The sequence below is a fragment of the Vollenhovia emeryi genome, unplaced genomic scaffold, assembly GCF_000949405.1.
Source record: "Vollenhovia emeryi isolate VEMERY1.0 unplaced genomic scaffold, V.emery_V1.0 DF939135.1, whole genome shotgun sequence".
Classification (NCBI taxonomy): domain Eukaryota; kingdom Metazoa; phylum Arthropoda; class Insecta; order Hymenoptera; family Formicidae; genus Vollenhovia; species Vollenhovia emeryi.
Window position 1 is genome coordinate 1,861,746 of NW_011967231.1, and position 26,247 is coordinate 1,887,992.

Sequence of the window (26,247 nt, forward strand, 5' to 3'; positions counted from 1 at the left end):
ACGTGATCTCATATGCAGAATCATTGTGTAATTGTTATCTGTATACAAATTATAATTATTTAAATATCGCGGAACTAGCAATTCTAATCGGTAACTCTTATTACAAAGTTGAGAAACGGCAATATGATCTACAGTGGCAGGTAATGCATTATAAAAACACGGATAAAAGTATAGTTTTTCTTTGTCAAAGTTTAAGTGAGTCACTTAAGTTTTTTCAATCATCTTTCGACAAACAATCGCGAGGAGAGAAGTATTAATTTATGGTAGTACGTTTATGCAATGTGTTTACCGAGATATTAATAACTCGAAATTTTCAAAGTAGAAACAGAATAGTTTTAAGTATACGTCAGTGTCTTAAGTAGATGCGTTGGGAGTTTATGATATTAAAGTTTTATTTTCAATATTAATTAAGCAGACTAGCTGCAAGTATGTTTCATGTAACAAAAGTTGAAGTATTTAAGATGATACCGACTGAAGTAAAGCTATGACAATTGTCTTGAAGGTTGTTAGTCTCTTGCAAATGACGGGGCGTAAGTGGCCGTGTGAATTTTAGTTTCGTTAGTCGCGCCAGAGAATTTCGCGACATAACGTCGCAAACTTAAGTTCGCGAAATTTCCTGCTGTGAAATTACGGTGCACGTGCATGCGTCGTCATATCACCGGTGCATTCGTGGCAGACTAGCTGGAGAATTAATGTGAGCACAGCGACGCAATATATATTCATAATTGAGGGACCGTCTTATCAGTATTGCAGTAAAATGCTTGTCAACTCTGGACATGTTCGAAAAAAATTAGTTTAATGTCTGATACGGGGTGGTTGTAAATTATATGCATGTGGCAACACTTATCTGTAATATACCAAGAAAAAATGCAAATCCTGCGAGATACGAAATGAAAATTTCCTACACTCTTTTTACATATTCTTATATTAAAGGTATAAAAGAGAATCTTTTTTTATTTGTTATTCACGAGGTACGAATATGTAAGGAGTCGTATATAAATTTATGCATTTCTCGCGTATATTTTGTCTAAATACGTTTTCGTTTTACTGTGACGAAAAATAAATGCAAAATGCAAATGCGTTCGAGGTAAATCACACCAATAAGCCACATCAGGAAACGAATTAGCGAATCAGCCTGATATAAATCAACTGCGGTTTAATCAATAGCATGTTTGATCGGAACACACGCTTGGGTGTATTGGAAATTATGCTTTTATCATACATAGACGTTAAACTTTTTTTAACGAGTATTACAAAACTATTTTCATTTGAATGCCATAAATATCGGCCACGGAATCGCGGTATATTTCAGGACGGCAAATTCATATTTGAGTAAAACATTTTCAGATTAATTAATGCACCAGCGGGATTTCGAATACAAATCGATAATCTCTCGGACGATCGGCTTGGTTATAATGCATTGTTGCTAAGCTGTTTTCGCTAAGTCCGCGTCCAACGTATATCTAGTATGTGAGGAATTGTATCGTGTTACCACCTGCAAAGCTGTAATGTTGCACGTAATAGTTACGTTGCTGTATCTCGTTTCGTAAGCCTGTCAACTATTGAGAGTATCGTGCTGAAAGTATTTAATCAGGGTTGGGAAAGTTACTTTATAAAAGTATCAAGTTACAGTTACAGTTTTTTTTCGCTAAAATGTAACTAGTTACAGTTACAAGTTACTAATTCTGAAAAGTAACGCGTTACAGTTTCAGTTACTCAAAAAAGTAATGAAATGTTACTTTGCAGTCACTTTCTTGCAATAATATAAATAATATAAATGCAATACCGTGCAATTATTGATACGTAACATTGGCGTTACATTAGCTTTTATTCTATATTCAATATTACAATTTTATTGGGCAATCTTGGCCAATACAATCAATCCAATATTAAATAATCATTTAGGTACAATATCAGTAGTATATTTGCATTTATTTTATGACCAATATTGGCGTTATATTGGGAAAATATTGGCCAATGCACCGCCAACATTACCACTGTTTAACCAATGTTAGCCAATGTATAGCCAATGAATTGTGCTTCTAGGGAGGCGCTTATGCGCAAAGGCAAGGCCTATGCGATTTGTGGAGGTTTAAAAAATTAAATTATTTACTAGTTATCGAAAAAATGCAACTGAGTTAAGTTACGGTCACAGACGGAGAGAAAGTAACGGAGTTAAGTTAGAGCTGCCAAAATAAGTAACTGTAACTTGGTTACAAGTGACGAGTTACTTCCTAACTCTGTATTTAATGACTGCTACATGTGTATCGATGCGGCGCCATTAACGCGACATCACGTTCATTCATATTCCCGCCGGCGCAAATGCACGTAGACTCTCTTTTTCGCGGATCCTTATGCGGAATTTCACGCGTATATAATTTTCCGGGGCGTTAGTAAGCGGCTTTGCCGGCATTGTAATTAATTATCTTTCGAGAGCGTTCCCCCGCGTGACCGAATACAGTTATATCGCTTTGCATTTAAGTCTCTTGTCTATACTATTTCCAGCACTAGTTTGTTACGGTTTGTTACTCTCGCCTTCGCGTTACCCGAGGGTACAGTTAGTATGCACCGTTCAACCGTATTGTTTTAACGTTACGGATTTGCGTTCGTGTAATACCAGCATCCTTTCAGCATCGCACAATGCCGTTTTGTTGTGAATAATAAACATACATTTCAGTAACGCATTAACAAAGAATCAACTGCATTATTCGCCGTATCGATATTGAGCGCGTATTGTGTCCGCGTATCATGAATTTTCCATGAATAGCACGCATCTAGATCATTTCTTAGAGCTGCCATAATTTTCCGATATAATTTGCGGGCACTTTTATTCGCCGCCCGCGAAGAAGATTGCCTTATATTTATTCAGGCTGCAATCTCGAAGAAAATCGAAGGACGTTCCTTCTGATATCTGTTTGTGTAACATGGCGTGATGTACGGGCTTCGTTCTTATGCGTTTAGAAAAAGTGCTGTATCGACGTCAAAAGAAGTCATCCAGGCGTAAATCTCCTCAGAAGCCAGACGTCCCCTTTGAGTTTTTGTCTGGCGTCACCATCGCCGTTTTATCTATGGGGCTAGTAAGGTAAGCGTGACGCACACGTGTCACGCTGGTATGCGTAGTAAAACAATTTTTCGTATCTCGTCGCTCTCCGTCCCTAGACTTCTGACGTGCTTTTTCCTGCAACACGCTATACATCATTTTGCCACTGTTTCTCTCAAATAATAAATGATCTAATCGAAAATAGTGGAAGACCTGCTACCGGCACCCTCGCGAAAAGTAGGGAATTTTTCGCGAGCGTATATACAGTTAAAAAAAAAACAACACGATGTTAACACGGTCGCAATTTATCTCTATATATTCTCTCTGTCGTGTATAAATGTATGCAAGCGCGCAGTAAATTCAGACGAAACGGCATGCTGCTCGTGTAGATGAGATATAAAGATTTCAAGCAGTTTTATCATTTCAGTTGCGCGGCGTGACGATCTCGTTTGAATCTCCGGGAATATATATTTTGTGTTTTATAAAAAAAAAACTTTTGCGTATCTCAACTAAAATATTATTCTTACCTTAGGTATCGCCCTTGCGACACGCGTTTACGGATATCTCGATCAAACGACCAAGCGTGCAAACAGAATAGCTCATTAATTAGTTAGCGATACCTCGCGAGGAGGATAAACTTTTATTGACTGAGAAACTCGTCAACTTCATAATGACGATCTCGCGAGAAAATCGTTGTTCTACTCGCCCTTTGCTTCTATACAGTTTCGCGACGTTTACAGCTTTTGAATTGTATAAAAGAGATGTAACGTGACAGCAGACACTCGTGTACGACGCACATGTAATGTGTCTATATATGTGTAAATATATCATGCGGCACAACACAACCGCACATATACACGAATTACAATCTCATCCTCTAAAACCCTTGCAGCAAAATACAGATTAGCGGTGATTTGCATTCTGAGATTCGTCATTAAGAAAAGAGACGGGGAAACATACGTAATAATGTATGATTTTTATTATATTATACCATCAGCACTGCACAGCTTCGGTATAACTAGATTATTTGTACGATCGCGTTAAAAGTAGAATCCTGATTCCTTAACGTCAGCCAATAACGTCAGTGCTGTCGAATGAAATAACTGGATTTCGTGTACAGATACCGTTATGCATCGTAAACTCCGCACGAACTCGTAATAACAGATTCCATTGGAATAGAAACACGTGGTATCTGCGGCGAGTTTTACATTCATCGAAACATTCGCTAATGGTTGGTCCACCGGCAGTTGTGTTTATAGTACAACAGTAAAACTCTCATGTTATATCTAAGCATTATACAGTCATAATTTGTGGACAATAAAACTCCATTAGCGTAAAAATTGCTTATGAAACCGCCCACGAAATGAAGAAGATATCAATAAATAAATAACGTAATAATTTATTATATTATATTTTACACGTAGCACTAATCTTTGAAAATTTATTAGCAATCTAATTGCACAATTTTTTGTTAAAGAATTCGAGATTTGAAAAAACAATATTGTTATTGTGTATAATCACTGTTCTGACAGCGCTTAATTTATCCTACTTCTCCGAAAGATCCGAGACTTTCGCGAGAAGAAACTTAGTCCGGAAAGGGTTAAACCAAGTGATAAATAATTGCTCACCATAATTCCGACAATTTGAAATCCGCCAGACACCGGCGTCGCGTAAATGCTGAAATACTGGCACGACGTTAACCGAGTATTTTGGCCGCTTAAATCGAGCGACATCGCTCGCGCGAAAGTCAGATGGTACCCGGGTGAACCGGAAGTAACGCCCGAAGCACAACGAGCTGCAAACAGCGCGGGCTGATTTTCTCCTGGAGGAATTACATCCTCGTTGGGAGGCGGAATGTAGGCTAGCGTGACTGGCGAATCGGGTGGTGGGGGAAAGGAGGACGAATCTTGAGGAAACGGCTCTTACTAACGTTAAGTGCACGTAAGAAGAGCTTGCGGTCTCGAAAGCCGGCGGAGAGGAGCGCTTGAGGAATGGCGCGCGTACAGCTTCAACGCGTGCTATCAGCTACTTTGCATTTCGTTGTTATTCAGAAATAGTCGCAAACCGCCCCGCCTGGAACCGGTGGCCCGTCCGTTGCTTTCTACCGCATCTGTCTCGTTTCTTCCCGGTCCTCCTCCTCGTTTTCCCTTCGCCATCCACCCAACCGCTGCTCGCTCTCGGCTCCCGACGTCCTAGTTCCCGCTGCTTCTTACCCGACGAGATGTTTTATTAATGAAAATGAAGGGGCTTCTTATATTTTCCTTACCCGCCGGAGTCGGCCGGCTCTTGTCCTCCATCCTTCTTTCTTTCCATCGTGGATCTCTTCCTTCCGACACTACTGTTACCATTTTCCCCGACGTCCTCGCCGCCCGGATGGAGAATACCCACACAACCCACCGCGTTCTCCGCCCCCCCCCCTCTCTCTCTCTCTCTCTGTCCGCCGTCACTTCCACCATTGCTCGCGGCAGTAATATTACTTTCCGTATACCGGACCAGTCTCCCGGGAATGCGACAACGAGCTCTGCGCAAAATTAATTCAGACTGACATCATGCATGCTTCGGTAATCCGAGTCGGAATTTACGCAAAGAAAAAAAAAAGCCAGCGCCGTCATTCTGATAAAACGGAAGTAATAATCGCGAAAATAGACGTGGACTTTGATGCGTTGGATTTCATTAATCTCTCGCAGAATGGTTTAGAAAAGATACATCGCGGCGGTATAATTAAGGCGCGAGTTAAAAGTATTGTAGAAACTTTTATTATCACGCTTTTAGTAGAAATCTGTCAGTCGGGGAGGACGCCGAGTTTATTAAAGTAATACGCTGTAGTACTCCGAAATGTGCCTAATAATTTTCTTTCGCGTTAAAGCTAAGAAAGTAATCGTCCGCTTTGGCCGATACGAGGAGAAATTGGGAAAAAGTATTAACAATTAAATTCAAATTTTTTACATTCTCATTTTTTTCTGATTTTAGAATATATTTAAATAGAGCTTACGTACCCAAGAAAAATTTATAATTATCTGGTAGATATATAAGTATGTTAACATGTTTCAACGTGCAATAGTATTCTCTGTATCGGGAACGGAAAGTTAGCGGTAACATATCCGAGTTGTCGAAACGGGATAGTTATATGCTGCGGCAAGCATTTATGGCGCGGAAGCGAAGGAGAGTGCAGAGCGTGGACACGGTGGTCAACAAAACTCAGGAATGGTAGCGCCGGTGGCAGGTTAAAGGGTGGGCTCTGCTGGTCGCTATGTGCATAAATGCACAGTCGGGCGAACAAACCGTCAGGCCGGGTGAAACGCAGTTTGCAGGAAAATCAAGCAAAATCAAGGGTTGGCTGCGCGTACGGAAATAGAGTGTCGTTCTGTTTCGCCCTTCGCCGTTCACTTCGGCGTTCCCGGTACATCTCTCGTTTTTGCGTTAGCGACATCGTCGCCAATGCATTCAAAGATTTGCCAGAAGCTACTGTAGTAACTCAATTGTGTATTCCGTTTTTATCTTACGAGCATGGGTTTCTCTCCTCGAGCAGACTCGCTCTGTGGTAAAATTTGGTAGATCGTGGTCTTTGATCTCGTCATGCCTCTAAATGCATTTTCCTCTCCGCGACTTTTATTGCTGTCGATGCACTCGAGCGGTATAGCGTATATTTTATTCTATTCACTGGACATGCGAACATTGTAATTCGGCATTTTACACTTTGCAATATTAAATAACGTAATTCTTACAATCTTAGATACGGCATTTAAAAAAAACAAATTTTCGTAATGTTACATTAATTGTCGTTCCTTTTCCACGATGCTAATTAATCATTTGCATGTATCGTCGTGTCATTTTGTCGTTTAAGTTAATGTATTAAATATATTAATATTCATAAAGTATTTATATTATTTTAATTATTTTTATAAAATTTTTCTGATGGAAGAATATCTTAACACGTATCTCTCGAATCTGCATCAATATTTATTGTAAAGAGTATCGTGAACAGCTGTTATAACATATTTTAACTGTCCGTATATTAATTGGAAGAATATTTCGTAAGTTCATTAATAATATAAGCGTTAACAAGGCAAGAGACGAATTATTTTGTCAATTTCTTTACGAGTTTGATATCATCTTTAAAGAAGAAAGGCGATTGTAACGTGTGTGAGGAGACGTAGCGCAGATAATGTGCATTTAATTATCAGCATCTTTCCAAACGGTAACGAAATTATTAGCATGTCTAATTACATGAGACAGAAAAACAAAATACCAACATAAATTATATAAAATATCAGCCATAAATAATTATTTACAAGAATTTTATGTTTAACGGTTTAAGCCGGAAAATCTGATAGCCGATAATTAATACGTAGATATAATTTATCTGTTAATGGCAGAAGCAATCAATCAATTCGGTGACTAAAGCTCAGTCACATGTAGTAATCAGAACGCAATAAATGCTATTTACATGGGTTGTTTTTCGAAAATGAAAAGGTTCTTTAGCCCAAACTAACAAGCGTCTGTTAATTATAATTGCTATGGTCAAAGAGCAAACGTGCAAACCGCGTTTGTCGGTCGTGTTTTGCAGCGAGTTAATTACGGGAACAGAGTCTATTATCCTGGCACAATGTCAACTCATAACAGCGTAGTTGGATGCACAGTTAATACCTGAATTTAATTTCCTCTGCAGCCTCTCGAACTCTCATCTGCCGTAGCAGCTGTAATTTTATTGGCTGTAAACATCGATTGTCTTAAACGGCACCAATTCAAATTAAGACTGACACAAATGTCGCACTGGAAATTACTATAAATATCCCCGATTCTATCGTCGTAAGTTTTTGGACCGCCAGTTTATTACGGTACATATATTACACGTCACTTAACTACGTGTGCAAGTGTGTATAAACAAGTAATAATTTAGGAAAATGTGCTTAGTTTATGCTTAATTATTCCGCGATGTCGTAAATTAATTTAAATTTTTGCATCACGATCGTACACCTTTGTACCTTCTCGTAGGAAAATCTATGTGTTACACCGGCATTGTAACCTGAGGGGGACTGTCGTATCCAGTTTCGAAGTAAGGCGACAAAGTTCCTTAGAACTCTACTTCGTTCTTAAGTTTAAGTTGCACGTACTTATTGCTCTCGCTCTCGTCGCCGTCGACGCGCACAGGAATCTTGTGCATTCGGAATAATTCTCGCGTTATAACGTCGTGCAGTCGTAAATAGGTAGCAACTTTAATTCGGATTTGTCGCCTCATTGTGTCTTAGCACCTTGCTTGTTGTGTTTTATTTAGAAGAGGCAAATGAGTTTGGAAATACATAAAAAGATGTCACGACGATTATTTTAGAAAAGATCAACATCGTTTGCAAGTTCACGTACATCAGTTTTACGAGTGATCGAATACATTCAGTTGTAAGTTTTTTTTTCTTTTCAAATAATCCTTACAGAATTTATTTTACGACGTTACAGAGAGATAAAAGAATTAAGAACTAGTTTCATGTATGAAATTTCCGCGCAGTTTAGTTTCGTTATATCGTGTACCACGCAGAATGTTAATTCGAGTGTAAGAAAGCCGAGTGTAGATGCGCGGAGAATAGCGGAAGTACATAAGTATGACTGAACGGAGGAGAGTGCAGTCGCGTAGGATGCAGGTGGAAGTACGTGGAATCAGTGCACGTGGATTAAGTCTGGTGTTGAGCCGCGGGGATGCCTGCGCCCCACTTGGTTACACACGAAATCCGTGCTAGTTCTAGTGAGTCGCACGCGTCGACTGCTTATGGCGTCGCAGACGTGTTCGCGAAACGTCCGATGAAGGTAGGTTTGCCTCTTCAGGTAAACCGAGTCCCGCGGAAATAGTCGCGGTACGGTTGATGGCGGTTCGCGAAGTCGTCTGGCTTCATCGCAAAACAGCGTGTAACCCGCGCGAGTCCGCTCGAGCGTGTTCACGCGGATGAAGACGCTCGTCGTCGGGGAATGCTCGGCGCCGACGCTCTCCGCAAATTTTCCCCGCCCGTGAGTTTCAACTGGTCCCTCTGTGCGGGCGCGATTGTACGAATTGAAAACTGTCTGGCGCAAGGCTCCAACCGCATGATTTTAAGGCAGAGTTCTCGCAGTAAATGTAACCGCCAAAAATGCCGGCTGGAGAGCTTGCCAACTCGAGTGCACGTCAGCGTGTGGAGTTCTCCTTACGCGGCAAATCGTTGCCGTGAAAAACGGTACGCCGAGGGTGTGCCGTGTGATACGTGCATTTTATTCAGACTTTAATGCGGCGCGTTTATTAATGTATTACATATATATATATTCCTTTACACATTCTGGCAGTTTTAGCACATAACAATCGTCATTAAAGAGCGCGATATATCATTTCATCTCGATAATCTTGCGTAAACATTTATTAATACAGATTTTCTTTAAAAATGATATTAATAGCAGAGGAATCATCTTTTTTCCTATACTGAAGTCTTATTGAAGATAATATTTATTTTGCCACTGGAATTTTTCTCTACGCGTCTTTTCTTCGTGCCTTACCAAAGATCCTTTATGTCGCGAGTAGGATTATATCATTTTGGGATATGAAACTCGGGGCAACTTGTGCATAAGGTATGAGAAGCATTTTTATGTCTATAGCATAGTATAAAAGTTTCCCAATGTGGTATTCAGAAGGTTCCTCTGGTGGCGTTCAAAACACATACCTTTATTCTTTGCTATGGTTTAATATAGTTTTATTCCCTCGTGGTAACACATAACGCGCTTATAAAATAGCGCGCAATACTGAAAGCATATTGAAAGTTATTATAACATTATCTTTTATGCATAAATATGCATATGATTACTAAGCCGCACTTAAATACTTACAAAATGTTGTGTTTTTGTTTAAAGAAACACAAAAGTAAGAATACATACAAAGTTATCACTGCAATTTGCAGTTATAACGTGCATTTTAATAAGCGCATTATATTATTAAGCAATTATTATCGAATTATTTAAAAAATACAGCAAATTGTAGCATACGAGAAATGAAAGATTGCTAATTTATATGTTACAACACATTTCTATTTTTTGCAGTATTATTGAAGGATCTAATATGAGCTTATTTAAGATTATTTCCCGTATTAATTAACGCTTATATTATTTTATCGCTCTATAGTTTGGTCTGCATGTATTTTTGTAAATTATCGCATATCGCCGGGGATACAATTTGCAGTTTAATGCACGCGGGAGCATTTTCACTTAATATCTCAGTAACATGATATATTTCAATTATATTCCTCCCCGAGCAACTATGCTATTCTCTCTTTGCAATTAATTACCAAGTATTGGATTTTCTCATTGAGCGAAGTGCTGCACCAAACTTCCGAAAATTTACACATGGAAGACGCTTGCATGCGAGCATATGTCCGTGCAATAGGTAAAGAGCTGTACAATTATGACAAAATCATTATACCATTGCGGGAAAGTTTTATTATGAAAATACGTTATATATTTTAAAAGTTTATAAAAATAATTCTATAGACATTGTTAAATTTTGGACAAATTTTAATGTTATTTTAACACATATGATACGATAGTAATGAATGATATAACACAATTTTGTATGAACAAGAAATGGGTCGAATATTTTTACGATTGATTGCTTTGGTAATTAATATTACCATATCAAATAAGTATATTAAAACATGTCGATAAACATGTAAATAATATAAATAATATGTATTTTGTTACAGAAATATATGTAACAGATCAATATTATTAATTATTAAATTTTTTAAAATCAGATCTATAAATTTTGTAAACTTGATTAATTAAAAATGTTATTCATACATTGAAGTTACCTGGTGCAAACTCGACTTTTCATCGAACCAGGACAAAGTACCACATTTTCTAAATCTTATGGGTTGCCATCGAAAATCTACCAAAAAATGCAAATTGTATTAAATATCGGAAGTATATTATAATTAGCTTGTAATAGTACATGCTATAAGATGAATATTTCTAGCATTATTTTACATAGCACACAAATTTTAAATAACAAACACTGTCGACAAAGAACTCCTCATTTGTATAAAATATTGATAATTGGTTTGATAATTACATTGTCTTAGTCTTGTATCCGCGGTACAAGTATGAAATTTTTTATTCAAGTGCTGTTCCAAAGGGAATTATTTGCATCCATCTCTCAACTACATTTCAAATACTATTAATAAAATATATACATATAGTATATGATTTGTGGATTTTTTATGTCTCGCATGTATTGGCCATGAGATTAAAATTTTCAATTAACTTGCAATTAGTCAAAGACAAAAATTCCCTCCCTTACGAATAAATAAACGGCAAATCGCTCTACGTGCAGTCCACGGGGAAATAATGGTCTCGGATCAAGCCGGTTTGAATTAGCGATTAACTTTACAGGGAGAATTTTCGCGAATTATATCGCGTATGTGAAGGCGCGGGTTTGAAAGGATAATGCTATCCGACGACTATACGGCACAAAACACATGGAGAATCGCGGAATCAATAGAGGCGAAATCGCGTCGGCGAGGGTGCAATGCGGCAATCGTTCGCCCCTCCGTTTCTCTTCCTCTCTCTGTCTGACTTAATGTATCCCTTTCCCCCCCCCCCCCTCTCTCTATCTCCCTCCTTTCTCTACCGTTCTTTCACGCATCTCTTTTTCTCGTTCTTTTCCGCTCTTTCACCATATTCAACCTATTGCGCAGATCTTCGCCTGTCTCTCTTTCTCGATCTGCTCACGTTTCCTTTCTCGTTTTGTCTACTTTCTCTGCAAAATTCAACCTCCAATTCTCGCTCCACCCATTACTATGTTTCCTTTTCGTGAAATCCACGAAATCCTTCGTCTTGTCCTTACTTGACGGTCAGGCTCAGTTAGCGTCAAGGATACTTCTTCGCATGATCGTGCGTAAAATCTCTCCTTTTAGATCTTTTTACGCTTATTTTTAATAGTGATAAAACTAGGTGGGAGTTATAATACAATGAAATGTTAACCGCGGGGAAATACAATTTTTCACATGAATCGTCAAATCGACTAAGAGCCCGTTATTTACAGATCACAATGCTAATAGATCAATCGTTTATACACAAAGTTTTGTTTGCAAGAACTTGCCAAGTTTTGCCAGACTTTCGGGAAAGCTTGATAAAATTATAATTTCTGAATAATAAGTTATTAGTATACAAATTTGATGGGTAAAAATGTATATTAGAGAAATTCCAAACGCCATATGTAATTGCATTTTGAAATATATATTCTACTTCTATATATGTATATTCATCAAAGTTTGAAGTTCACATTACATTAATGCGAGCTTCGTGGTGAAAATGAATTACTCTTGCTTAACTACATTTCACTAGCGATGCCTGCACTCATCTAGGATGCTGTTAACGTTCATGTCGAAATTAATAACAAGTTCGTAGTACATTTCGACAGTGGTACGTTCAAGTGACGTCACAAATATAACGCACTTGTCAGACCTAAACGATTATATACATCTTTCAATCAGTCGTGTTCTAATGACACGAAGCGATATCAAATCGTTGACAGATAGTTTGCAAATGTAGCTTAGTTGATTAAGCGTCAACGGCGTGACGATTCTCTATGGGAACGACACGTTGCAGTCGCATCCATGTCGTGTAATTACTGCGCCATCCAATCGACAAGTGATCCAATTCAAAAGGTTCATTGCTTACTAATGGATAAGCAGGATTGTAATGAGTAGCGTGACGTTGCATTGATAGCTGCTAATGTTGGAATAATCAGGTCTATAATATGTGATGCGAGAGATTGTCCCAATGAAAAAGCGGATTTCATGAAGCAAGGCGTAAAATGAATCTAATTTAACATTTCCGCCAGTGTTGTCGATCTTTTGTCGAAACAATTTATCGAATGTGTTCACTGCAAAAATTAATCATTTAGCATCTTGAAAAATTAGTAAAATTTGTTTGGCTAATATTCTATGGAAATTACGATAATGTAAAACGTGTTAATGACTACTTTAGATTTTATTTATATATAATTATATATATTTATATTATTAATACAAAAAGTAGTAGTACATTGAGAAATATATTGATAGTAGATATGAAACCAACGAAAAGGTAGTTAGAAATTTTTAGATATGAAATTAATGAAAAATTTTATGTGAGAGTCATGCCAATTATTTTTCTGAGACGAAAAATAAACGAAACTTCATGGTTATAGAGTGGAAAGTTGCGAATTGAACAGGGAGAAGGAGACAATGTGATTTTAAAGCTGCTTTGTATGCACGAAGTGCACTGCGATAAACGGAAATGAGCAAAACACTTAGGAATTATCAGATATTCAACTGGTATTAAAAGGACTCCGAGACCTTCTTATATCTTCTTTATAGTGATTACAATGTAAAAGCTGATACTGAATCTCGCAACGTTCATTTTCTAATTACTACCCCGTAATACCTACATGTACGCAACAAATTTGTTCGAAGAAGAAAATATATTCAATATTTGGCAACACAAATACGTAGAAATAAAATTAAATTTAATCAATGTATGGAACAACATACATAGTTGATATTATTATTATTTAATTTTTGAGCTGGTATTTATTTCTCTTATTTGTATAATTTATTACTAATTAAAAATTATTATTGTTATAAGAAAAAGAGTAGATATTACATAAAAACAGCACTGCGATAAAATACAAATAAGAAAATACAAATACGTTCCAAGTTTAGTAACAGGAATCGCAATTGAATATTTTATATTATCTTTATATTGAGAGAAGATAGCAAGACAATAATTCTAGAGATTTTTTAAGATATTTGGAATTACAATAGACCCTGTTAAATTACAAAATAAATAATAATAATAAATTCGTTGGTACAACAATTTCTATGAAAGTAGATATATCATAGAAATTATGGTGCATCGAATCCGAGCACAATGATACAAGTTTGAACGTCATTTCGATCGCTTTCCGAAGTGTTGGTAACTGCAAAAGATGACCGCTCGTAAGCTTTAGAGTATCATCATGCTGCGATACTAGCATTTACTGCAACGCGAGCGCGTATTTTTGATACGTGTCGTCGAGGGTCTCGCGCGGAAAAGACCTTAATGTCGATCGACGTGTTTTCTTGCTGCAACGTGCGCTTATGACGTCGGTTCATGTCGTCCGGCATGGTTCTTCGTCGCAGGTCCGTCATTTGTGCTCGCCGTTGAAACTTTACGTCGTAAAATCGAGCGGTCGAACTTGGTCGCGCACCAGCCCGCACGAGATCGGCGTTGCCGTCGTATAAAATACCATAATGCTCCGAGTACGTCGATCGGAATCAGGTGCAACCAATTTGGCAGAGGTCCAAAAGCCGCGGCATGTAAATCCAGTTTGCAAGGCATCGGCGTTTGGCGACACCGATGGAAATCAAACGCGCGCCGCGTGGTCAATGGTCGGATCTGTATACGAGCATTCCATACGAGTTTGATTTTCTGCGGACATGTTGCAGGTGAAAACTCGAAAAACCCTTTTGGAAAGCCGCAATTATTGCGAGTGATATATGGAGTATCGAAGTTTCTTTGCCACGAGAAATGTAAACCTTCCTCAACTCTTTGTGACACAAGTGCATATCTAAAAATTGAAAGTGAAAGAATTATTTCTTACATAAGTAGTGAAGATTATTATCGTCAAATCATTCTTTCTCCGATTTGCACGCGAATTGTCGTATAACAACGCATATAAATGAAGCATTTAAAACGTTACTACGAAAACTTGGAGACGAAAGAAACACGTCTCTTCATTTTCCGCTGCGCATTCATTTCGGATTTTCATATCGCGGCATTAACAACGGAAGTGCAAGCTGCTCGACGGTGATAAAGGTAAACGACTGAAGGAAAGTACCGTGGGACCTTATATAGACGAATAGCACGCGATCTCTTTCGCATGACCACGTGTGCTCGCACGTAAGCACACAGGCGCAACACACCGCAGAGCAAACGCGAATACGAAAAACATGCTTACCTGCGGGGGATTCATGCGAGCTCGGGATTCCTCGACGAGAACTGTATCTGATGTAAAGATGTTGCTCACGTATCCCCGACGTTGATGCATTCGAAAAATGTTTCGAAAGATGACACGGCGGCCGTGTTCGCGCTCCGAAGATTTTCGGAGCGACCGAAATCCCCGGAGCATGCGAATTTTCGCCAGTTCCGAACGATTCGCGGTGCGACGCGAGCGCACCGATGTACTTGCGAGAACGTGATTTCGTCACGTGGAATTTCACGTTCTGAGGCAAATACGTGTACGGAAAGTTGGCGGACACGGCGCCACGCATGGATCGAAGACGCAACGTGATTTGAAAATCATTCCGTGCCCGTCTTGTGCCCGAGCCATTAACTAAACAAAGCATCTGAAGGAAAAACTTTAAATAATTTAATAATAAATGAACTTAGTTTTTGAGTAACCAACACCTTCATTAATAAAATTAATCATTTGATTAAACAATGGTAATTGGTTTTGAAATAAAATGAAACGTTGGCTCATGTGTTTTTTTCTAACTTTACGCCCAGAAATTAGATTGAAAAATGTTAAAAATGAAGTGAATACACACAGAAAAATAACACAAAACTTGTAAAATTGATGATATATCTGAGAGCCGTATTGAATACGTCCGAAGGTATCTTTGTATTCAATGGTTCAAAATTTCATTTTGATGGAATTGTTTTCTCGCATTCGACACTCGTACGTTATAGGAGCGCACGTCGCTCTTTTAACTCCGTCTATTCAATCGGAATTCGAGCGTCGTTTCGATGCTGGAAACATGTCCATCGCGGGATGTTTACGAGCAATCGGCTATCGCGCGATTTATTTTGTATTAGTGATAAATTCAAAAGCGCACGTTTAACTTGTGGCGTTAACTTTGCGGCTGATAGAGGCGCGGCGTAATCACCAAGAACGATTTTATGGGAAAGTGTGGAAAAAAATCTCGGTGTTTTAATTATTATACCGATCGCGAGGCAGCTCGGAAGAGATACAGAGATCCGTTTCATTGCAATTGGCGGCTTGCACGGCGTATCAAACACGGCCATATATGTTTCATTCCGACGTTAAAATTACGCAGGCTAATGGATTCAGCGCTTTTGACGAGCGCTTTTTGCGGTGCATGTATATAATGAATATTACCCTTCAAATATTTTACGGCTTTGGAATTACGTTGCGAGCCTTTCAAATCATATACGGAGAGATTGAATTGCAATGTGTCGCTGTGAGTAGCAATTTGCTACATGGCGCGTTTATTTGTGGCCAAATTCTACACGCGATAATTCAGTTTTTGCATCGAACATGAGCGTGTAAACCAATTTAACCAATCAAGCGTTTTTCAAATAGATCTTACCGTTCGCAATTAATAAAATTTCGGGTTCCATACCTTTTGATAGCGGATATGCTAGTCTTTAGTTATTGAATTATTATTATTAGATGAGTATTGCCATTATTAAATCCAAAGGGAGTTATTAGACTCGATTATGTGGAACACATTTACAATGCTCTTGCCGTAAAATATTTCGAGGCATCACGAATGCGGTATCAAACTGACGTATCGATTATCGAAAATAACCACGAAGTAAACCACGCATGATAATACGGGCGAGTAACCGAGATCGTTAGTGTCTACCTTACATGTTCCGAAAATTGTGTTAATGCAAGATTAGGATGGGTTTTGGAGAGGCTAATAATAATAAGTTCGCTAACACTTCCGGGTTATGAGGAGAATAGTTTGGCTCAATATGAGATCATGAGATAAGATAGACTTGTGATTTAAATAGAGAACTTCTTCATCAGATTATATCCTCGTTCGTTGTGATACGATTATGACGGAACTTTCAAAATTAATATTCATATAAATAATTTTGGTTTCTCCATTTTTTAAATAAAAATTCACATCGCATGCTTATATTGCAATTGATACAAAGATAATCACTGACGATAGCTTTAGTTACTTCTGTGCTCTAAAATTTGGTTTCATTGTGAATAAACACATTAAATTGTTAATATGACACAAACATGGATCTATATTATAATAATAATTATTAGAATATATTGCGTAGCGCTACAGGTCGAATCGAATATTTCTGTGCTTCTCTATTTCTTGGTATTCAAATATCTATTCTACATTGTATTATAATTGATACATTTTTTACGAAACGCTATACTAAACGATATACAAAAAATAGTTTTGCAGGACACATTAACTCTTGTTGAATACAAAGTGCATTGATCGTATAATATAAACGTTTAAATACTCGTAGTTGTTTTGACCTATAAAACTCACAGTATAGTATTTGTTATTCAATTTGCAATGCGATAATCCAAGAATTTCACGATCAATTCGAATTATTATTTTAGGAGTAAATCGCGTTTTGGTAATACGTTACATTAACATATATTTATTGTGAATTTCTAATGCTACGTTATCGTACGTTAGGTCGCGCGTTCCTGTTACGTGTTAGGAATGCCATTCGTTATAAATACTTGTATAGTAAAATAAGTGATATAAGTAGATCTGTATTTGTGAAGAATTTGTCGCAACATAGTCAATTGTAGTGACGTTATATCATCAAATATTTCATGAATTATAATATACAGATTGACTAATGAAACGAACAAGATGCTTAATAATGAACTGAATTGATTTCATAATTTAGCCGGAAATTGTTCGCGGAGCTCGACAACTTTGCCACGCTGCTGATTTTGACTAACATATTATTCAAGATTATCCACGCAAATAATTTGTTTATAAAAATCGATATACCCTTAACAAGTAAATCACGGATTATTAATACACACAGCTATTTTTATCGTGTATTAACGGAGACACAACGGACTGAAACGATGACAATCAATAAAGTGAAAAATATCTCGGAACATAGAACTACGGGTAGATATGCGTAATAGAGGTCGAGCAACAGAAATTATCGAGAGAAAAATTGGTTGTCGTGGTCGATTTTTTAGCCACGTGAAAAGAATCGGGAAGCGATAGCGACGTGAGTGCGTTGACGTGGGGCAGGACAAAGTGCAACGGAGTATTTCATATGGGAAATCATGTTGCGATACCTTCCAATCAGATAGGCAATCGATGCGAGGATGGCGCGGTGATTGAAGTGCAGCAGTGCAGAGGGTGATTGCCGATGTCAAAGGAAACCGAGGGGCAGCAGGGATATAGCGTGTCGTTGGAGAGACACTCACGCTCTCGCATTCTATTTATGTTGCGTCATGCTCATCCGACACCCCGCAAACGACAGGTTGGTAGTGGTTCCTCTGCGACATTGCGTCGGACGCGTCGTCGAACGGTTTTTCCTTTCATACGGATAAGGTTTGTAAGTGTAAAACTGTTGGATTTCTTCCGTGACTTTACACGCCTCGCGACTGGAAAGCGTCGACAAGACTCGCACCCTCGTGTCTGTTTTTTTATGATAATTTATATTTATCGTGATAGTAACGTGAAAATATCGCTATAGTCAAAGGGCGCATACGTTATTTAAAATTTATTGTTGAGCTCCTCCGCTTAGAAATTAACTCCAGATAGAAATTAGCTGTCAGTTTGCAGTAGATAAGAAGGATTGTAACCGGGGAATTGTAAAGTATAGGATCTAATCACACCCGTAAGACGCAAAGTAATGAAACCTACGAGATATAGCGCAAGCGGCGAGATCTCTGGCTGCCGAGAAATTGCTCTCGGATCTGAGCGGATTCTTGAAGACATTGCCGACAGTTCCTCGCGGATTTGTTCCGGATAAGAAGCTTTCAGCGTTGTCTGTATGAAATTCTTTTTAACTCCGGAACATTGCTAATCGTCTTGGAAGACCCGTTAAGATGAGAAAGAAACGATCCATCGAGAAAATGAACACATCTTCTCCATTCAATTTTTTGGTATATCTTTTTTTTATATTATATATCGTTTAAACAGCGATGTAACATGTTATTGCACGAATCGTGCTTGGAAATAAGATACGTAATATGCACCTTGAGTGCTTTATACATCTAGAAAATAACAATGGATCTGAAAAATTGAGTTGAGTAATCGTCGTTTTACAATTTACAAGTCAGAACTTTTTAGACTCTTTTGAGTTTTCGTAGAGCTTCTAATTTCGAACCTGAAGCTACTACCAACAAGCGCTATTGCGCATGTCGCAATTTCTGCTTTAGCTTCGATACGGATGGCGGAAAATGTTTGACGAAATAACGATTTAACGTTCATCTCGACCGTCGCCGAATCGGTTTCACGGGACTGCGAGCTTCATTCACTTGTGTCCCCACGGGATAACTGGTGTATATCGTGATGCCATACCGATCGGAGATCTCTTCCTTCAGGGCTCTTTCTGTCGGCCAAACGTGGCTATCCCAAGCTCGTCCAGCATTCCGGGCTCGTCTCATTTACGATCGAGTTACAGGCTCGTTTCACGTACGAGCGGCACGTAACTCCACTCCACTCGTCCGACATGACGTCCTGACTTTTTTCGAGCGTTGCCGCGTCGAACACTACGTAATCTCTTTTTCGCGTAGAATTCGAGACGACGCGACGCCGCGTTTACGATGATCGTTGACCGAATTCGCATTACCTTTCTCGTTTGATAATATTGCTATCACTATCACACAGATTGAATCTCCTTCTATCCACCTGAATAATCAAAACAAACTATATTGATAATTTGAGGCTTCTTAAAAATTTCTTATGAATTAATCGCACAGGAATCCTCACTGTTTATTTCTTCTAAATGTCTATCAATAATGAGTTGATAACAACATTCTAATGCCTGTTAGAATCACTCGTGCATTCATAGGAAATAGGTGTTTTACATATTTGCCGAATTAATTCTTTTCGCCGCATATTAGCAGATTATAAGTCTATGAAATAACTTCAGTGTACTTCAAGTGTTTCTTTTTTATCGAATAATCTTACATTGCGAGTGAATAAACGAGCAAATTATTACAGATCTCTATCTCAAATAATTACTTTCTTACGTTTAATAATTATTGGTTAGATCCACAATGTTGCGAATGAATAATAATTGTAAGATATTCTTAGAAAGAGAGATTGCAATTTGATTCAATCGCCAAGTTTAAGTGAATTGAAATATAAACTCAAGTAGAAAAATACTGATGTCCATATCCTCTCTTAGCTGATTTTACCTGGATATCTGCGAGCGTTTATTCGCGATAGGCATTGCGTCACTGATATCCGCCTAGTTTATTAACATCCACTTCGCAGCCATCTCCGTTCGTGAGTATATTAAACTAGTGAATCCGTAGCGAGGTTTACCAACCTCTCATGCGGTATGCGTAAGTATGCGTACGCGTGCCTGTCACATGTGTGGCACACACGTACCAAAGATCCCGCACATTCCAGCGCGCGCACAACCTGGATTGTGGGTAGCACGCTTGGATGGTCCAATGAACCCCAATAACTCAATCCAACCTCGAGTTAACGAGTTTTCCGTGCAGCGACCCTTACATCCCTGGTTTTAAGCGATATCTACGTATTACGTTTCGATAGCAAATGTTTCCGGCCGTGACATCTAATGTCAATTATTATGTAATCGTGTTTACGATGAGAAAAAGCGAGGGAGAAGGAAGCGCGTCTGAAAAAGACAAATTGATATACAGAACTCGATTAATTTCGATTAATCCTGAATAGTTTTAACTGAAAAAACCTTCAATGATCAGTATATTATTTTAAAATGCGCTGCAATATGAAGCACGATTTTAACGATTTCCGACAAACTTTTTTATCGCGATACATTATTGATTTCATACATTTTTAAGATCAGAGTCGTTTTTGCAATTTAATTTATACAGAAGTAGTCATAATATCAGCGCTCGTTTTCATAAGTTTGATACTGCACGATGCGAATGATATGATTTATTGCAATGTGCGTCCCAATCGTGTTTCTGGTTCATTCGGATCGTGTATTGTCTATCGAGCGACGTCATGCCAGTTATTGGCCGAAGACGAATTTCCGTGAGCGTTCGCGGAAAAAAGCAGCGTGGGTCTATAACCAAATCGATAAATCGATTTCGCAATGTTCGTTTCCTGCTTAACGGTTTTTCATGCGGGATACAGGGTGCAACGATGCATCGGGGGGTTTTCATCAAGAGATAGCCAGACGGGCCGTAAGCGTCAAAATCAACGGTCCGAGGGCAAGAGGCGAAATGAGTTTCCGGCGAGGAGCGAAAAACGGCTAATGACGTGAGGCAGTCCGGCGGAACGACGTTAGTGGACCACCGAAAAACTCCATCGCCTGAACCTTCCGTATTTAATAATGGTGTACATCATCCTCCCGGTTTAGAGGTGATGAATGTTTCCCAGCACGGCGTACAGTTGCGCGAGATTAAGTGCCGACGTCGTTAAAATTTTCTATTAAAATCTCGCTCGTAAAAACCATAATTGAGGTGTCACGATAAGGAAAGCAATTGCGCAGATTCGCGTCAGGCCATGACGTTAGCGACAAGCAAGACGTTGCAGATTGCTCAGCTTTAGTGCGGTGGAACCGATCTTAAAATCGTAATGTCTGCGGATACTATTGTTGAAATTATAGAATTCTCTCAGCACTACAAGTTTTACTCGTAGTTTCCAACTTGCCGACTAATTTGTGTTTATTACATATTGCCTATATTTATAATATATCATATCGACGTTCAAAAGTATTTAGATCTCTGACATTTGTAAGCCGCTTCACTTGCTTACATTTTGCATTATCTGAAACTCGAGAAACAGTCACTGCTGCAATGACTAAGGGCATTGCGATTACATAATTACAGGAAACTTCTAACAAACGGTCGAAACCAATAGACGCCCGCACCGAGATAGATGTGAGAATTGATTCGCTGTGATTTCATCGAAGCACGTTTCCAGGGAGTGATGGAATTCTGTTCCTTCCTTGGAACTTCGTGGCGGTAACTACGGGCGCGTGATATACTGTTTGTGAGAACTTTATACAGCAGTTAGCCGATGGCTATGCAACTGTGTTCCTCGTCGTATAGCATGCGGCCCTTTGGCACGTGGCAATTCTCAGTCTTTGTGTTTCGCGCTCATGTAACCAATAAAAATTTATTATGATTTTCTGCACATCAGTGACGATGATCGCTTTGTCTCGGAACTGATGTTGTAATTATTCAATCAATAGTTATAGAGCAAGACGTACAAAACATTTGCGATAAAATATTTCCAGTTAAACGATAATCTTTAAATATAAAATTACTAATTTCGAATACTTTTTTTAAATAACTTTAAAATAAAAAATTTTTCTAACAATTGTGTAGCATGAAGAGAACAGAAAATTCTCTCTCTCTCTCTCTCTCTCTCTCTCTCTCTCTCTTCGTTTATTACTTTAGTTTAGGAATATAGTATAAAACGACATTTACGTATACTAGTTGGCGAATTTACGACGATGTACTCACGGGTATGGTCATCTGTGTATACCGGCAGCACTGCTCACTGTAGAGAATTTATCGTAATTTGTCTGCCGGGCATCGGGTATTCCGCTAAAATTCTAGAACTTCAAACGGGCTCTCGGGTATTCGAATGTAGCAGTTCGAAGCTGTGGAACATCCCCCCTCGGTTCAACTCGGCCTCCGGAGTCGAAGTTTCGCCGCGGCCGCGAACAAGGATATTGTTAGAACTTTCTTGCAAGGTATGCCGCATGTACGGGCGGGCATGTACATACGCGGTATGTTTCTACTTATATATCGGGCCCTGGCGGCGCCTCCTTAATTGGACGCGGGGTATCGCGGTAGAAGAACGAAGGGGAAAAAAGAAGAGGGATGGCTCATCGGTGCTGCCGGTGCGCTGCGTCTCGCGTGCTGCGTCTCGGCGAGGAGAGGGTGGTTATCGCAGCGAAAAGGCGGATCACGGGCTGAAATATGAAATTACGGCCAACTTGATGAGTATTTCTACCTTTCCTATCCAAGGCTAAATTGCAGTCTCTGTTTAGACAGGATTTTTCGGTGATGTTCGATGCGCTTTGCGATTTACATTTCGCATCACGATACGGAGGGTTTAAGTGGACGGGACTATTACTCTTTATTCAGCTTGATTGACGCCTATGAGCAGATTCGCATATAAACATGCCTGTCATTAGTTTCCTCGTTAGACAGCGGAAGGGGGAAAGAAAGGTTGAATCAAATTCTAGAAATCCCAAGACGTTCTATCAAAGAAAACCTTTAACATTTTACCGAGCCTCAAACGAGTTTCGACGTCTCGATTAAGGTCAACGTTGCTCGTGGAATGATGAAATAGTTCCTGAGGAAAATTATAGTGGGAAAGAGACCGCACCTTGGAATTTTCTAGTTAATACTCGATCGCAGTCGGACGCAAATTGAGCTCCAGTTGTACTGCAATTCGTGTTCGCCAATTTATTAGACATTATTCTTTAATCGGCATAGGCCATAATTGGAATAAATTTCTCTTCATGGAACTTATAATAACTTTTCTGCTATAAAATATACTTAGTGAAAGCAATAAAAATATTTTAAAATTAATTTAATAAAAAACAGAACACACATATATTTTTATAATTATAAAGAAATTAAATTATTAGATTACTTAAATACTTCGTTTTGAAGCGAACAACTACAAGGATTTAAAGAGAGAGAGAATGAAAAATTTTTTTGGCTAGGAGGATTGGCAGAATAAGTTAAATTGAATAAAAGTTGCTCTGAGGATGAACAATTTTATTGAAAAATTATTTTACGCGCCAATTTATATTCATTGTTACTGTACAATTATTTTAAAATATAAAACTTTTTTCGAAATGTACATACGCGCACAACAAGAATTCCCTGGTCGATATATCCGCTTGAGAGATTGGCAACGTGGAGAGTTTACTGCATGTTTAGGTCTAATCAGGATGGATATGGCGAGGTGATAATGAGGGGTCGCCACCCCTAGATGCCACGTGGGACCGAATGAAGACAAATAGCTGACCTACACATTTGCAACCCTATGCAGCGTGCCTGTCAGTGCTGATGGCCGTTGTTATATTCTATGTCAAACGTTATCGAGCGTTTTCGTATATACATGTAATACATGAAAATGAAATCGGGAAATAAGTCGATGTGAAAAATAAATATCGAAAGATTGTAAAATCCATGGAAATTAAATTAGAATTTAATACGATAAAAAGTGAATATCGTAATAATCTTCGTAAAATTAACAATGAAAACGCATATTACTCTGTTATTTTAAATAACATAATAGAATAGAGTATTAAAATTTCTTCTCTCTTGATCGGCCGATTTACAAATAATTTATGATTTATGCGAAGATTAATTGGCATTGGCACTAAAATTACATCTTACCCCGACATAGCGCAAATAACAATCAAGTGGCCGGGCCCGCGTGTAAGAAGTTTAATAAAACCGGATCTTACAGGGCGCGGAGTTTATCTTCGCCAGAGTTAATCGCATTCGCGCAGCTTGCTGGTCGGCGGAGGGAGGAAATGGAAAGCGTGGCGATAAATTTCCCTTAAAGTAAGGCCGCGCTGTCGGCGCGGGACCGAAAATTAAAACTCTTTGAAATCCTCTTCAACAGTTCCGTTTGTTTTAAATCCACAGGTCGTTGTGTACGAAGTGTGGAAAAACTTGGAGAATTTAAAGTCTCGCGAAACGTTCCTCAGTGATTACGAACTTCAATGATGATCCTGACAGGGATGCGAGACGGGGAAAGAGGGCCTGAGAGTAAGGGCGTGTTGAGGCTTTTCTTCGTATAACATCGAGGTGGAACCCGAAGGGATGAGTGAACATGGAAGAGGGGGTGGAATACGCTGAGCTTAGTTGGATAAGCTCCGTGAAGCACCACTATTTTTGCTCTCTCTCTTGCACTCTTCTCCGTTTCTCGCAATATCGTAATGGAATAATCATTATCTATATTACTTTATTATATATTCTTGGATTATTATACATCACAAAGACGTGTTTAAAGAATTGTAAGCTGCCACACGTTGCATATAATTTATATTCGAATAACGGTACGGATTATATACTTGGTAATCAAGTAATCATTTTTATATTGCGCATAACGTGTGTTTTTGCTTTTACATGGTAACAGAGATTATTGTAATATACAGGGTTGGAAAGTTACTTTATAAAAGTAACGCGTTACAGTTACTCAAAAAGTAACGAATCTTTACTTTGCAGTTACTTTCTTGCAATGAAAATAAAAATATTATATCTGTAGTCGAATTATAATATAAAGTGTCGATAAAGCCTGGATAACACAAAGTATTAGCGTAGTATTGGGAAATAATGTAAATGCAATACCGTGCAATTATAATTGATACGTAAATTGTTTTTTTCTATATGTATACATATATACTTGAATTTCGAATTTGAAGATTAAGTCACAAAGAGACAGTCATTATCTATTCTTGAATAAATAACGAAGGTAAAAATAAATTTCATTAATTTTATACAGTAAATTTTTTAAATTAATTTTCTTCTTTAATTAACTTCTCGTGGTCGTGCATTTCGATATGATCGACGCTCGCAATATAGTTCCAACCGTATGAAATATCTGTCGGTGACGATAATAAACCGACTATGGAAGGAGTTTTCTTCCTTTCTAATCTCTGGTCAAAATGACCAGACTGTATGGCCAGGAGCAACGAAAGGTAGGTCCCAACTGGCCCGACGAAGGAAGACTGAATACGATGAAATAAGTTGATTATACGTATAATTTATATTTCAGCCTTTTAATTTTTATTCCATTGCCGTGTATAAGTTTTATGATAAAGGCATACATATAGACATCTGCGGGATACGAAACGAAGAAGATTGGTTTTTGGTTCGTGTCGCTACGTCAATTTTTCGCCGAGTTATAGCGTTTTAAAAATCGGGCGCGCGCGCACCCATTCATGAACGAAGGCCGCGCGAGTATTACGCAAGTAGTACGCGAGCGTACTACGTCCCCAAAAAACTGGCATCAAAACATACGAGGCACAGATGTTCGGTAGTAAACACCGCCGCGCGAGACGCCGCATATACGCGACGTCTACTGTTTCTGAACGAGGTTTAAGAGATATCGCGAGTAGATATAATCGTCAATAACTTCGCACAGAAAAATCGTAGGAAGATGATCCTGGTCTCGTTGGAAAGCTAAGATTTCAGCGCTTCTAACGAGATAAGAATGGCTCATCTCGGATTATTAGTTTATGAGGCATTATTGATAAATTGATTTTGTCCCAAGACC